Source organism: Gossypium hirsutum, chromosome D06 (genome assembly GCF_007990345.1).
Source record: "Gossypium hirsutum isolate 1008001.06 chromosome D06, Gossypium_hirsutum_v2.1, whole genome shotgun sequence".
In the NCBI taxonomy this organism is placed as follows: domain Eukaryota; kingdom Viridiplantae; phylum Streptophyta; class Magnoliopsida; order Malvales; family Malvaceae; genus Gossypium; species Gossypium hirsutum.
In genome coordinates this window covers 58,857,537-58,873,962 of record NC_053442.1, presented here as the reverse complement: position 1 = coordinate 58,873,962, position 16,426 = coordinate 58,857,537, and the positions used below count along the sequence as shown (strand labels likewise).

The 16,426-nt window shown below is 28.8% G+C and overlaps 1 long non-coding RNA gene across 1 annotated transcript; it reads right to left on the bottom strand.

The window, feature by feature from the left end:
- Positions 1-6,399: 6,399 nt before the first annotated feature.
- Positions 6,400-8,119, bottom strand: LOC107900226 (uncharacterized). The gene is made up of 3 exons (XR_005915047.1): positions 8,038-8,119; positions 7,475-7,560; positions 6,400-6,650 (listed from the first exon to the last, which is right to left on the bottom strand). It is a non-coding gene; the product is annotated as an uncharacterized lncRNA (long non-coding RNA).
- Positions 8,120-16,426: the final 8,307 nt, after the last annotated feature.

Below are 16,426 nucleotides of genomic sequence, written 5' to 3'. Positions count from 1 at the left end.
TATCAAATCGGTACCAAATAGTTTTAAGTTTAGTTCTGATCAAACCTTCGATGTGTTTTGACTGTTTTGATGTATTTCAACATGTTTCAATTAATATTGACTTCTACTAGTGTGTATCACTTAGTGTTAATTGGTAAAAGATTTTAATATTTTAAACGAATTTTTAATTTTTTTCTTAACTATTTGTAATTTTTATAATTATATTTAAACATAAAATATAATCATTTAATTAAATTATTGAAATTTATTAATAATTTTAAAATTTATATTTACATAAAATATATTTACAGTATATTTACAAATATATATATATATAATAAAATTATTTAAACATACTTAATAAGCCGAAATATGCTTATTTTCAATTACTTATTCTGGATGAAAATTTGTGGTAAGGGGTACACAAAAGTATTTATACTTATAAACTATTAAGTTTGACTGGAAAAATCCGAAGATCATTGTTGGATATAGATTCTTATACTTTTGAGATTGACTCAATGCACCCTATTCCTTTTTTATCATGTTGAAATGAAATTCATTTTTCTTTCTCTTTTTTACATATACTTTAAAATTATTTAATTTCTTTAAATATTAATATTATTATAAATTCATGTTTTTTTTAATATAAAACTTAAAACTATCCGTAACCGTAACCACTAGTTTATTAGATGAGTAAGTCATAAGCACCAATGAGTAAAAGAGAGGATGCAGAGTGAGTTGACTCACCCATTTTGGCATTACATGATCCGAGTGGGGATTGCGAGCAGAAGCTGAGGCTGGCCCTTCGCCCACTCTCTCACCATGTGGGCCTCTTTCTCCCTTTCTCACAATCCTCCTTTCTCATAAATTCCTTTTGCTTTTCTCCCTGTCTATTTCAACAAAATTCAAAATAATATTATTACCACTAATAATTTATATTGTTATGCTTTTCTCTATATTTGATTATATCACATCAATAAAAAAATATTTAAATGATATAATGAAAATGAATAGTATTTACAAAAAAAAAGATAATTGTCAACTGAACCATAGTAGAAAGATAGTATTTACATAAAAATAATAATTATCAACTTAATCATAGTATACTGATAAGTATGAATTATCTTATGTGAAATAAGAATAAAAATAAGAAAGCAGTAAAGATGAAGTTTTGACGTAGTTGAATTTGTGGTGGGGGCAGATATGTAGTATTTGAAAATTATGGGTTGGTTGGTTGGTTCCTTCCTACTTTTTTTTTTCTCTTGGGGATAACCCCACAACCAAATAAATAAAATGATGAGTGAATCTCTTTGAGAGAGCCCCACCTCCGCAAAAGTCACTCAATTATAATTCACAGCACATATCTCAATTACACACCCACTTTTCTATTCACCTTTTTAATGTTTATTACTGTATATATCTGTATGACATTAGAAAATTAGATAGTGTTGATGTGAATATTGTCTATTATTTGCTTTGGAAGTAAAGACGATCTTTAATAGTCTTGTTTTCTAGAAAAAAAAGAACGTATTTTGATAGAGAAAAGTATTTTCTTGCTTTATAAAGTCATAGTTTAGTTTGTTTTTTGAATTTGTTTTCATTTTTCTTTATTTAGTTGATATCTGAATTTAAAATCTATCATATATATTATTTTAATTTATTAATATTATTAATTTTTTAAAGGTTAATATATAATTTGTTCCTTGAATTTGTTCAAAAATATTTCGTTGATATCTGAATTTATCAAAAAATTTATATATATTTTAATTAATTTAAGTCTGTCACGTGTCATCAACAAATTGACTACCAATACCACCACGTCAATACAAACTAATAGTATTAGTACGAAAATACCAATCTAAATGACAGAATATAAGTTTCAAATACCAAATTATTTTATAAATGATATTTTGTAGTTACATATATTATTTTTTTTCATCTATAAGGCTTCAAATCGATATTATTTTTAAGAGATATTAAAGACTAGCTCTTTTAGTTAAAGATTCCACAATTACTACTTTCCATGTTAGCTCCTAGCATAACCAGTCAGCAGTCCCCCACCATAAATGAATTATAGAGATGGTGAGCATTGCCATTTAGCAACAAAAGAAAATTTGAAAGATTGAAACTTGAAAAAAAGCAAAATGGCACTCATTCTTCATTTTCATCATTCATGATTCAGGCAAACTGCCAACAGTACTGCTCCCACATGGGGGATGTGTTGTGCTGTGGCCATCATTATTATCCTCTTTTTACTTTTAAGCATTTACAGTCTGCTATCTGCAATTTGCTACATTTACCAATTATGTATGTATTCATTCGTGCCATCCAATTCCAATAAACCCAAATTTTCCTCTTAATTTGTGTTTCATCATGGTTGTTTGAAGCTTGCTTTTGAAATTTGCAGATTATTATAATTCTATTTGTTGACGAAAAACTCTTTTTATTAGCTACTCGTACAGTCGTACGTACACTCCTTTTTTTCACATATATAGGCAACTATAGACTTTTTTTTTCTTATTTGTTGATCACTTGCAAAGACTCCATTGTGAGGTTTGCATCATTCTTATAAGCAGTTTTTTTTTTGGGTCAAATTCTTATAAGCAGGTTAGCATATAAAATAACCCCAAAAGCATTAGCCATTTTCTCCTAGGTCTTGGTTACATCATCACTGCATTATATAAATCTTAATTTGCTGATAAGAAACTGGAATTAATTGAATAAGGCAGCCTGTGTTGCACATGCATAGCATTGCGTGTGCACATGTATACATTTATATATAGAAATAGAAACATCGTGTTAAAAGTATCAGAAAATCCTTGTATTTAGGTACTGGTTGTATTTCGATCTTCTACTAAAAAAACAAGTAAATTAATCCTTATCTATTTCGAAACATGCAAATTAGCTCATCCGTTAAATTTTTTCCTATTAAATGATGACATGATATATGTTAGAAAATTATTTTTGTATGGGAAAACTATAAAAATAGTCACCCAACTATATCTTTTGTTCTATTTTGATCACACAACTATTAATTTTTTTCAATTTAGTCACTAAACTTTTCGAAATTAAATATTATAGTCACTTTAAGCTGATGTATGATTTTTTATTGGTCTAGTAACAAAATTAGCCCTCTAATTTTTACACATTCTATAATTTTATCCTATATATAAAAATTCAACAAAATTAGCCCTCATTATTTACTAAATTTGTCATTTTAGTTTTAATTTTGAAAAAATCAATAAATTTGGACCTAAATATTTATAAAATTGTCAATTTAGTCCTAACTCTAAAAATTTTAAAATATATATATATTTTTAAAAAATTCATTTTTAATCCTTTATAACCCATCGGCTAACTACTAATGGCAATGGGACAGGAGAGGCAGGGTAGGGCAGTTGTTTTCCTGTCCCGATCCCAATCCGATGCTGCAACCGCTATGCCTCAACCCGACCCCGAATTTAGAAAAAAAACTAACCTACTCTGAACACAAACCTAAAATTAAGTGTAATCGACTCCAATTTGATCTGACCTGACTTTTTTTTTAATTTTTGCTAAAAATATGATTAATTATATTTTAAAAAAATGAAAGGTTTTGGCACCATTTCTTATTAGATTTTCTTAATTATTTATTTTTGGAGTTGTGTGCTAATGTATATTTAATAATTATTACAATATAGAAGAAAAAAGAAGAAAGGTTCCTTTAATAAATTATTAATTTAAAAAGATAGAAAATAGGAAAAATGACCTTATAGGGATGAAAGGGGACTAATATGGTGGTAGAATGAGATTTGTAGTGATAATTTTTAGGTATTTTTAATTTAATTAATGTTACATATGTATAAAGGGTAATTTCGTAAATATTTAGGGCGAGGAGGGATGATTTCATTCTAAACCCGAGCCCGACCCGACTCGACTATTTTTAAAAATTGATTTGCCTCAACCTCAACTTTAAGAAAAAACCCGACCCCTATCGGGTCGGATCGACTTGAAACTCGTCAGATTCAGATTTTTTTGTCATCCTTACGGCTAACCCATGTGAGATATTAAAATAAAAAAAAAGTACCTTATTTCAAGTCACTTGTAGAAGAGCTTTAAAAAGCTGGGATAAAACAAAAAAAAATTTAAGATCTAAAAGAAAATAAATGCATTAAAAACATTATCTGTTTGAGTAATAATCCAACCAATTATAATAGATAGGTTCCAAATCAATTGTTTGGTCTACTATGAAGCCTAAATTATAGTAAAAGAAATTGTTGCAAGTGACTTGAAAAGAGGGTACTCTTTTTCTTATTTTAATATTTAATATATTAAATAATTTCTTTATAATTTCTTTGTTTGGATAAGACTTCCAATTTTGTTAAGATTATTGATGGTGTTGGTGAATCTATTGTACATTTCTTTGGTGCACTCATTTGACTTTATTTTGAATAGATCATGGTTAAGTGTGAGTAAGTCAATTTTTGATTCCTTAACTTAGCCATTTCCTTCATGGGTGGTGACTAGCTTACCCAAATCTCTTTGACACTTTGAGATTAGTATACATGGTTGTACTCATTTGGCTTCAATGAACAAAAAAGAGTTTGTATGACCTTTGCATGGAGTTGAGCATTCTTTTTACCACACTCATCCCAATCATTTTCATCTTCAACCATTTTCAAATCATAGTGTGAGATTATCCTCCAAACATGATAATCATTTGCTTGAATGATTATTTACACAAACTTGAATTCAAGATAAAAGTTATAGAGAGAAAATTCTTGGAAGAGATTATTCCAGAAAATTTCTAGAGATATTTTTCTGATTTAAAACTTGACCCAAAAGTTTAGAAAAATTACAAAATTACCCCACTGGTAATTTTTGTGAATTTTTTTTATTCGAAGCGAGCCCACACTCGGTAGACGTGAGCTTGGGGATAGCGGAGAAGACTACTCGGTCGAAGTGCTCATCTTAGACGAATCGACAAGGTACACTCTTGATTAAGTGTTTATTACTTTAGATATCACAACCAATATCTTGTTTTGAAAAAATTTTTAAAACTCTGGTTTTTGCCTAAATTTATTTTCCGCTGCGTTTTTCAAACCCATTTTTCCAAGAATGTTTAGGTTTATGTATTAATACAAGCTATCTTTCCGTACTACAATCCGACCATCTAATACCGCTTAGTATTGGTTAAACATTTAGACAACCAATGAGCAACATTTGTTTCCATTTTGTTTTGCGTACAGAACCACGTTAGGACAATTATACAAAGTATATTAAAGTAATCAATGATTTTGTTTTATTAATCAATTTGTTTGAAAAAATTTCAAGTGTATATTGACGAAAATACTACACTTAGGGCACCAGATCCAACAAAGAAAGGGTGAATTGAGATTTTAAAATATCTTCTCTAAAAGATAAGATAGGGTAGATAAGCTTGCATAGTCATTTTAGAGTGATTTTGCCCCAATTCCCTACCTCCACTTGTAACACCCCTTAACCCGTATCCGTCGTCAGATTAGGGTTATAAGGCATTACCGAACATAGCACGATTTGACATTTTTATTCAATCATAATTTAATAATCAGCATTAATAATAAAAGATATAATAAATAAATAAACAAACTCAATCATTGCACATAAAATATTTAATCAATAGCATTTTATATTATTATGACCAAGCCTATTTAAAAAAAATAGAGTAACTAATTACGTTATAATAATCAAGCCACAGAGTTACTAAATTTGTCATTTCACCCATTCGAAAAGAATATACAAGCACATAATAGCCAAATAAAATTCCATATAATTTGAATTTATGATTAGCCAAGTATTATTTACCAAAATTAAATTATACAATAAAAGTATTTTATACATACTAATGCCAAACCGCACATACATCTCTTTAAAAAAAATATCCAAAATAATTTAACGTGTATTCGGTAATTAGCTTCTCTTGTAACCAAATCAATTCATTCCCAAATGTAAAACAAATATACATGTTCTAATTATACAACCAAAATTCATGTCTTATTATAAGTATATAATTTATTTTTATTACATTAAACGTCAAAACAACCTATTTTTACTAATCAAATTATGAAACAAAAGCCAATGTTTAAACATCAAACCATATACCATTTTAACAGCATATAAACGAAATAACTATTTTCATGCATATTCACAAATACTCAACATAATTCACTTCCTAATTCCATATTCTATTTCATTACTTTATTAATCCAAGATACAAAACAAATATCACTTTTATAATTCTTGGTAATCTCTTTAACCTATCAAACAAAATAAACAACCACAAACATGTACATAGACATTAACATTTTTTTATTTTCTTTTAAAATTACATTTATTATAGATCATATAATATATTCACTTTGATACCAACCAAATAAACCACACATAATATTCACATGTGAAATATTACTCATAAAATACTAAACTTTTATCAAGTCATGTATGATTCATAATCCAATCCAAAACAAACAAAACAGGATATTAAGCCATTTTCGCATGGCTTTAATACACCCACACTATCAAATTAAGCTAAAATCCACAACTAGTCTATATATGCCATATGACCAAATTAAAAATTTAGCAAAATACCAAAAGATATCGATAGTGTGATGAGCTTAGCTGACGATCCCCGAACACGTAGCGATCACCAAAATCTATACATCAAAACAATTATCCAACATATTGTAAGTTAACTTAGCTTAGTAAGTTATAAGAAATTAAACAATTCAATGACATTAACAATTCAATAATAAAATCAAATAATGCAATCATATTCGTATATATACATATTCGAGCTTGCAAAACTTAAATATCAAATATGAAACCATGAACTAATTTCAGCTTGGCCGAATAGGTCTTTAAACAATAACATAGTTATTCTCATATTCAATTCATATACCCTCTCTTTACCAAATGTACTCATTCATAAATAAATGTATATAAAACATAATTATAAAATCCTATATAGTTACCATTTGGCCGGATATAAACTTTCATATAATCATATACTCTCATTTACCTCGTATAAATTTTTCTCTTCACAAATGAAATAACCTAATTACCTTGATATCAAGTATTATTCATCCATTGTATACTTGTACTATCATGTACTAAATAATTGATTGAGGCCATAATGAAGTTGCACAATTAGTGCTCTTTCTCATCTAACCAAGTTGCTCTCGGTATCGCACACTTAGTGCCCGTTATACAACATCATCATTTTAATTTCGCACACTTAGTACCCATTATCCAACATCATTATTTTAATTTCGCACACTTAGTGCCGTTCATATAGCCATAGCTATTCCATAGTCGCACACTTAGTGCTAAATATCGAAAAATCGCATTCACATCTATTTTTACTTTCCGAACTAAAATGCATTTAGCTATATATATATAATTGCATATTTCATTTCAGCATATATATATAATTAACATTCATTCAGAAATTTTAACATCTAATTGCTTATAAACTTACCTCGAACAGCGATAAACCGGAACGAAACAATTAATCGACGACTTTATTTTTCCCCCTATCCAAGTCCGATTTCTTTAATTCTTGATCTATACACATTCAAATTTAACTCATTCAAACATAATTTCATTCAATTCCGTCCAAAAACACATAAATGGGTAATTTACCATTTTTCCCCTGATATTTAACATTTTTACAATTGAGTCCAAATTGCACAAAACACAAAATATTCCAAATTAATCACAATGTAATTTGGCCGAATATTCCCTAGACTCAAATAGGCCCTTGCATGTCATTTATTTCACATTCTAGTCCCTCAATTTAATATTTTCTTACAAATTAACCCAAAATAATCAAATTCATCAAAAATTCAAAAACAAACATTATAATCTATCACATATCTTTCATATTTCATCATTAACTATCATAAAGCTCAAGTATTCATCAATGGCTTATCTCAAAATCACCTTCAAATTCTAAAATTAAAGCATGGGCTAAATAGAACACGAAGCAACGATTACAAAAACGTAAAAATCATCAAAAATCGAAATCAAAACATACCTTACCCAAGCTAAAGAAGTGCCGAAACTTAAAAAGCCATGTATGTTTCTTTCATTTTCAATATTCGGCTAACAAAAGATGAACACATTCATCTTTTCATAACTTAATTTTATTATAAAGTTAATATTTACCTTATTACTATATTAACCTTTTACTAATAATTTTGTCTAACATATATATTAAGGTTACTCTTGTCAAATGCCACTCACTATCTAACTTTTGGTCTTATATCATCATAAATCCTCCCATTAAAAAAGACAATAACATTTAGGTACTTTTAGATTTAACCCTTAAATTTTTATTTTACGCGATTAAACCCTTTTATTAAACCGGACACTTAAACGATGAAATTAAAACACAGAAATTTCACACAATCAAATTCACACATAATAAACACAGAAAATAATATTAAAATATTTTTTTAATTCAGATTTGTGGTCCCGAAACCACTGTTCCGATTTGGGTCAAAATCGGGCTGTTACACCACTACCTTATATTTCCACTACTAATGACTACCCAATTCACTACTAGGAATTGTTACCTTTTAAGAAAAATATATAACCTTTACAATCCCCCTTTTTTTGCTAATGATTAGATATAACCTTTCCCTCTAATTTTCCAAGGTTAAACTAGAACCTGTTTAGTTTTTATGGCTCAACTAGAAACACTCCTAATTTACAATTAGTTAAGTGAAGTTAACAAATATAACCTCTAAAAGGTAATTATTTGGAAATTTTGGCTCAATAAAAACTTAAAGAAAAAGGGTTTTACTATTGAGCACTAGAAACTATGTACAAGAGAATAATGAAAAATGAAGAACTAAGGTTCACATTTAGTCTTGTTATGATCAAAAAATTTATTTATCATTATGGTCAAGATGATGGAATTTCAATGTGAAAAATGACTTTCTACCCTCTTAGCTCACTAACAAGGTTCAATTTACCTAGGATGAAGGGTATGACTTCAAAATTTGAGGCAACATATGTTGCATTATAGGCCATAGCTGCTGGAGTTTAGCTACCAAACAAGCTGAGCATGGTAGTTAATAAGAGAATGGTAGCATTACTGTATAAGGTAGTTTCCTTTATTCTTGTTGATCTTGGTTTACTAATTTATGAAATTGTGAAGTACACATAGAGCAAGAATACCATGCATATACTACCTTTCGTTTCACTTATTTATCAGATCTTGCTACAATAAAATAAATATATAGTGGAGGAGGATGAGATTATTGAGCCTTTAGTACCTAAATTAAAGTATTCTTATAAGTGGAAGAGGGAGAAACATGTAATTGCAAACACTGATGTTGGAGTGGTTTCATAGGATAATGAGAATCATGTACTAGTTTTTGTTTTAGTTGCAACTAGGTCACCATTTGGTGGGTTATTCATAAGACCAAACTTATGGAGAATTTGATGAAGACTTGGCCTATATTGACAAACAACTATGGCATTTAGAGAGCCAAATGAAGCTTATAAATAGGTAAAAATACTCATTTTCTGTATTATAATGCATGATTTACTTACTCGTGATCTTTGAAGTTTTTGCATTTTTGAACCAAAGAAAGGATATGAATGAGTTTAGATTTAGGGAGTTAGGGGAGTAAGGAGTGGTGAATTTTGATGAGTTGATGATTTGTTTTGCTGGTGATGAGAAATGTGTTTTGGATTTTATTCTTTGTTTGGTTTGATTTGTTAAACATGTACTTAAATTGGTTTTGACTATTGCTATGATATTATGTTTGTAATTATTAATGATATCTATTCTTTTTGTATTATTGGTTAATTTCACATTACTTTACATGGATGTCTGGATTGTATTAAAGGGGAGTCTACGTTTTCGATCGCATTTATCTTGTTAGGGTTAATTACTTTTTGGTTTTGGTCAAAAATGCCAAAGGGGTAGATTGTTAATGCAGTTTCACTGTCCAAATGCAACTCTAGATGCAACTTAACTTGGATTTGGCTTGCTAAGTAACTTGACATATATGTGTTGCCATTTTTTTGAACAAAAAACTTTGGACTCTTTAAAACATATCTTTGAGGATTTTAGTAGTTGTCTATTAAAGTAAAATGTGAAGAAAATCAAGTTGAGCAAGCACTCTTTGAGGACTTCCAATGTTATCAAGTTTCCTTAATTGAAGATTTTTGTTTTCCTAATAAGATTATTACTAGAAGATCCTTATTATTTGACTCCGTATTGAAGATTTACTTGAACTAAATTCAAAGTGAACAAAGTTCACATTGATTGTAGTTTTGACACTCCAATATATGTCTATTTAAGAGAAGGCTGTTGGTAGTTCATGTACGAGATTGAGAGTACTTATTTTGTTTGTTGTAAGGAACTTATTTTAGTGCAAAATCATTGTAAACAAATTGTTCTTTCTATTCAATTTGTAAGTAAGCTTTTTTTTGGGGGGGGGGCGGGCGGTGGGAGATTCTTAGTGGGAAGAGTGATCTAGATAATGTATAGGAGTGATGTTGTAACTTGGTGAGTGTGTTTAACTTAAATCATATCTTATATTTTAGATTGATAGTGTATTACTCTTTAGATAAGACCCTGAAAATATATGAAGTTTCTGAATTGTGTAACCAATTTCTATATTCATCTCAAATTTTTGCCATGTTAGTAAGACCATTGGCATTTAAATGTTCAACTAAAAAGCAAAATCAACCAACTTTCGATATCTTCTTCACATTCATTGAGGCTACAGTCTAGTGAAGTGAAAGATTAGTGAACAACAAATTTGTATGGCTAAAATCTAGGCATAATGGCTTATTTGACTATTCAACTTTGCAAAAAATTCATTTAAATTGTTCTTTTGATTTGCTTTTTTTAGTCCTTAAGCTTGCACTATTTGTTAAATTACCCAAAAATGGATGGAAAAGTTAACGTTGCTAACATGGCATACACGTAGATTGCCACGTGGATACCACATAAGGAATTAATTAATTTTTTGAAATTTAAAAAATTCAAAAAAATAAAGTTATTTAAAAAATATTAAAATTATTAACAAATAAATTATTTTAATTTTTAAAAATTAGTTAATTACTAACGTAACATACATGTGGATTGCCACGTGGATATCATTTCAGTAAAGTTAATAGACATTAGCTTTTCCATCCATTTTTAGGTGATATGATAAACAATTCAAGTTCAATAATTAAAAAGGATGAAGAATTAAATGAATGACTAAAATAACTATTTTTTGTGTAAAACTACAAGGTTAAATAAATTATTATGTCGAAGAATAATGTAAACTTAAATTAATTAAAACACCTTTTATATTCTATAATAATATGATACACATTTCGTTTTCTATGTTAATTGATTTATATTTGAGCCAAAAAAATTAGCATACAAATAGAACTGCCGTTCCATGGATCTCCATCTTTCAGTTAAAAAAAAATGTACGTATATATAATATTTACTACCATAATATACAATTGTACAATGTTTGTATCCAAACACACAGTGAAGAGAGTATATATATATAATATTTGAGGGAAGGAAACATTGAACAACAAAAAAATACTTAACAACATTAATTGGAGGGCCAGAGGAATCTTGCATTCTCTCTCTGAAGCATCATGTAATAATAATAGCAATACTAATAACTTAAAGAAGAAGAAGACAAATAAGCCAATAAAAGAATCTTGATTTTATAAAATGAGTGGAAATATATGGAGAGGGGAAAACCTTGTTGGAAAGACAATAAGTGTAAACTAAAACTAAAACTAACGAGGGACGAGGGAGAGCCGATGAGGGCTTTGTTTTCGAGAATAATATGGAAATATTTCAAATTGACATTGCGGATAACTATTTGTAGTGACAATAATATATTTATTTTGTCAGAATCAAACATGACAGTATTGTAAACTTAAATCCACAATCAATAATTAATACGTTGATTTGAGATTTTTATGCACACTCTAAATATTATCTACATAGAAAATCGCCCTTTTCTTTTCCTGCACTTTCCATGTCTGATTTATTGGGCAATCTCGAGTTAAATGAAAAGAAGCAGGTAACATAACTATTAACTGCACAAGATTCTTAATATTTATGTTGTAAAAAGAAGATAGTATAGGAAAACGATTTTGAACCAAAAACCAGAGAAGCAGGTTATTGGTAATTGGAGCTCTTCCAAATACAACACTGCCCTTCCTAATTCGAACAAGCTCAGCAGCAAAGCCATGTTGACCTGGATAATATGTGAACCCTCTTACCGCACTTCAATTCAACAGCTCTTTGGGCTTTAGCTTTACAAAATCAGCTACTATTGAATTCACCAAATTAAAACCTTGAAATTTATACCTCCATCAGATCTCTATTATTTCTATTATATATATATTTTATACTTACATAATTGTTAAGGGGAAAAATACCTTGACTCTCGTTGAACTGCCATCAAGCAGATGAACAGTAGAAGTAAACCGCACACTTATTCCGGTCCTTGATTCGCGTGGGGAAAGTGCAAGGAAAAGAAAGGGGAAATTTTCTATTTGCTACTTTTACACTTTTTCTTTTGCAATAATATTTGGATTATGTATGGGTACACCAAATTGACATGTCGATTTAGGTTTACAATCCGATCATGTCTTATTCTGACAAAAAAAAATGCATCATTGTCACCCCAAATTGTTAGTCGTCATGTTGATTTGGGCTTTCCATGCACAATTCATATTATTTCGGTAAATAAATTTTCTTTTCATATTAGTTTAAAAAAAAGCCACTGAGAAGGGAGATAGACTCGGGGAGATGAAGGTCACATAACACATGTGGACTGGTATCTGCCTGCATATCTTTATCTCTCTTCATATTTGCATAATTGGTAAAAATACTATGAAGGTATTTGTATTAGGAGTCAAATTGCATTTTATAATTAGTAAATTAATTTTTGTATATTAGATCGAAGAGAATAATAGTTTTTTGTTAAGAATTTCATACATTTCTGCTCTTAAAAATTGGTTCATGTACGTTAACACGATGCATACATGGCACGTCACATGTCACTGTTTAATTATTTCACCAACCACACTAATTTTTAACAGTACATATGAATGAAATTTTAAACAGAAAAAATTAATTTACACTTTAATATAATATATAAAGACTAAGTAAAACAAAATTATAATTTGAATTCTAATAGAGGAATTCCATCCTACTTTTACCCTGTATAATTTGTCTAGGAATGGTATGATGAAAACCCATGTTTTGTTTGTTAGTTTGTTTATTTATGTCACGTCTTTCTATCTACAATATGATATCATATGAGTGCAGGGCAAAGGCAAATTGGCAATTCAATATTTTCAAGTGGTGGGTGTGGGGTGTCTATTCTTTAAACCTTGTATTCAATTCAATATTGTCTAGGTTCTGGATTGGATGTCACTCTCTCTGCACTGTTCAACCTGTCTGCTGACATCCTTTTGTCCTTTCCTTTTCTTCTATTTTTAATTAAATTTCCTCCATATTTATATCTGCATCGCACGCACATCGTCTTACAGGCCTGAAAACTCTTTACTCAACAAAAATAGACTCCAACAGTCATCAAGGCCCTCCACAACAAGCTAGATGGAGGTCTAATATGAACTATGGAGGAACATTGTAGCCCAGATAAAAGGGGTCTTTTGGACCAATATGAATCGGCCTTAGCATTCAATTCGGTTATGTCAACCGTCAGGGACCCAAAACAAATGGGATATGAAGAGGAATCTCCATCCATTCCCATTTATTATATAGGCTAGTCGAGATATTATTCCGACGAGTAACGATGACGTTGGGATTTTTATCAAAATAATATTCAAATAGAAATTATTTTTCAAAATTATTTATTAAAATAATAAGTTTTCTATATTATCCAATTGTGTCGTCTAATTAGCGTGCGAAGTCAATCCAAAAACTACATTACAATCATCTAATTTTTAAAAATTACATAATAATCACTAATATTATCAAATTGTTATATTTTTGTCATTCGATATTTAACTTTTGTTAAAAAAGTATAATTGTACTTTGCTAATTTGATCTCTGAGCTATAGTTAAAAAATTATTTTGATATTTTTAAAATTTTCTTAACAATAATTATAAGAAAAAATTAAAAATCTTTAAAAACAATTAAACTAACATTTCTTGCAAATTTTAATTATGTAAAAAATATTAAAAATTTTAAACTAAATTCCATTTGTTTTCCACCATTGAACACCTTCAATCACATTAACAATTTAATGTTGTTTTACTAGGAATTTGTTTTGTTTTTTTTTCTCAAAGCCCTAAAAGCCCTAGCAAAATATATTTCAATGCAAGATTTAGATTCCATTATTAGATCAATTGTTGCTGCTCTAGTTTTCAAGAAATAAAATCTAGGCTTGCAACATTGCTTTTTTTATTGAGAATCATAAAAATTTCTACCATCAATGGCCTATGTTAAAATGATTTTTTAATTTTTAATTTTTTTTTAAATTTTTTACAGTTATTGTTAAGAAATTTTTAAAAAAATACCAAAATGAATTTTTAACTTTAGCTAAAAAATCAAATTAACTATTAACATTTTGAATTAAGGTACAACATTTTTTAATAGAAGTTAATAAACGAGTGATAAAAATATAACAATTTAATAACATTAATGACTATTATATAACTTTTAAAAATTGAGTGATTAAAACATAATTTTATATAAATTTTAATGGCAATTAATATAGTTTACTTTTTTTTAATAGGTGTCACCTACATAACATTTAACACCCAATTGATTTACCAAAAAAAAAATGTTAAAGGGGTCACCTACTTGACATACAACATCCCACTAACCATTTTTTCCTTCAGTTTTATTTTTTTTGTATTGTTTGTCAAAAGTGAAACACCCTTTTTAAATATATATTTTAAAATTTTACAGTTATTGAGTAATGATTGAGTAGTTTTGGAGCTAGAATCGCTTTGAGATAGGCGACATCATTTTCTACAGTAGAAATTGTACTATTTTAGTAAATAATGTTGAACTTCTAGTATTTTGGGAAATTATTTTATTTTTATATTATTTTTATAAAAATCCCAATGATGTTGGTAGGCCAATATTAGGACCAAAGCTATCCAAAACTGATGACTTAATGCATGTTCAAACAACTGTTTAAACACAACGTGTTTAAATAGTTGTTTAAATATTTGTTCAAATAAGCATTTGGGATAGCTTGAATATTTTAGGATGTTGGCATTTTGACTTGGACTTGTATATATGTTTTGTCATAAGCAAATGGGTTCTTGGAATATTTTATCTCATTTCAAAATTACGTGAATCACATGTAATGGTTGATGGAAGATTGGAGATTAATATGCCTTTATTAAATAAGGCTTATGCTTATCCTTTAACTGATACATGTGTCGATTTTATGGAGATTACCAAGCCTTATCATGAGACAAGATTTGAAGATTATTTATCTAAGATTATTTTGGTGTTAAAGAAGTATTTATCTTTACTTAAGGTTGTCATATTGAGCCTATAAATGGGCAATTGGTTCATGTATGAAGATGCATGTTTTTAGAGAGTGTTGTACTAGTTTGTTGAGTTCCTTTCTATTGTTTTTTTTCCTTGTAAGTTTGCACTCATTTATTAGGCTTTACTTGTGAGAGATTGAACCGTTCGTAACATATGCTATTCTTCAGTATTAGCATTGGCAAGATGTTCTTCTTTTATTGTCCATTGAACCTTGGATTTAGGCATTCTTCCATCTTCAATGTCCATCATGGGTGGCTCCCGTCCTAAAAGGATCGAATGCCAGGCCTTTCACCAATAGATTTGATATAAGCCTTCATGTGAGCCTTCTAATAAGTATAATAGCCAAATTCCAACATCGGGAGACATGAGGTTGATGATCCTTCCATAGCTTGTAGTTAGCAATATTAGAAATCTCTAATAGATGTGTTAAGTGGTAGGTTCTGATACCAATTATTGACTCAAAATAGTTTCTAAGTAACAAGAAAAGTATGAGTAGAAGTGGCTGTGGAAGTGAACATTTCTGCAAGCACCGCGATAGCACAAGACAGAATAGGAGACAACAAGATTTGTTTATGTAGTTCTATTTTCCTACGTCTACGGAGCCTAACTCAGTGAGAATAATCTATTATATTTATATATTTTTAATCCTTTTAATTTTTTAATAATTATGAAAATTTGGATTTTCAATAAATATTTTGAAAATTTTAAAATTATTTTGAATTTTTGAATTTTTTAAGTTGTTCATTCTCGGAATTGATAAGGACCAAAGTATATTCAGACAAACATACTATTTGAGTTATTTGAATTGTACAATTTAACTCGACTCAAATCTCAAAATTAAATTACTTATTCAAATTGACTAAACAAAACCAAAAAATTCAATTCAATTACCTCGAAATAAA